Below are 910 nucleotides of genomic sequence, written 5' to 3'. Positions count from 1 at the left end.
GTTGGTTAACTATTTTAAGTGCGATTTTTAGTATGCAGTATTAGTTAAAACTGTCTGATCTCAAACTGGGCATTTGGAGCTGTCTTATCTATTTCACAGTTTAAAAACTAACAGGGCCTTGTTTTAACATTTTGCAAAGATCAATCTAAACCATGCTGTCCTGTATAGCCCTTCACTTTTCTATCATCCATGTGCTTATCTAAGTGTTCTTAAATGCTGCTAATGTATCTAGCTCTGCTAACATCCTTATCAGAGCTTTCCACACATACACCACTCTGTGTATTAAAAAAACTTACCTCTGACATTCCACCCCCATATCCTTCTGGGAGGGGGGAGAAGATAACGGCACGATGACAGCGCGCGCGGCCACTTCTGTGATGATATCTGTTATCTGTCAAGTAGGGGACCGTGCACAATTCTGATTTGATGGAGACAGACGTGAGAGCACAGCAGAACATTTGGAAAACTTCCGAAATGTCCACTTCGCTGCCGCTGCTACTGTGTGGTAACCGGAATCTCTGGAGCTGAAGGCCCCGAAAACCTCGGCTTTGCGTGTTTCAGCGGCCGGGGAGAGGTCGAAGGCGCTCGGCAGAGGATGGCACTCGGGAGGCGGTATCGGAGAGGCTGGTCGGAGGCTCAAAGTTTTCGGACGGATGGACCCAGTGTCGGCTGTGATCAGCTGCTTCCAAGGTATCGGCAAGTTGACAGTGCCTGGAGGTTTATGGCAGGGAGTTTCTCCCTTTTTGCCGCCTGCTATTGGGGACTCGGGACTTTGAGACTTTTTTTTTTGCTGTGCCCATGGTCTTCTTCATCAAATTATGGTATTGCTTTGCACTGCTGTAACTATATGTTATAATTATGTGGTTCTGTCAGTGTTAGTCCTGTTTTCTGTGATATCAGTCCGGAAAAA

The sequence above is a fragment of the Mobula birostris genome, chromosome 7 (assembly GCF_030028105.1).
Source record: "Mobula birostris isolate sMobBir1 chromosome 7, sMobBir1.hap1, whole genome shotgun sequence".
NCBI lineage: Eukaryota > Metazoa > Chordata > Chondrichthyes > Myliobatiformes > Myliobatidae > Mobula > Mobula birostris.
The sequence above is the reverse complement of the archived record's forward strand: the minus strand, read 5'-3'. Positions refer to the sequence as shown.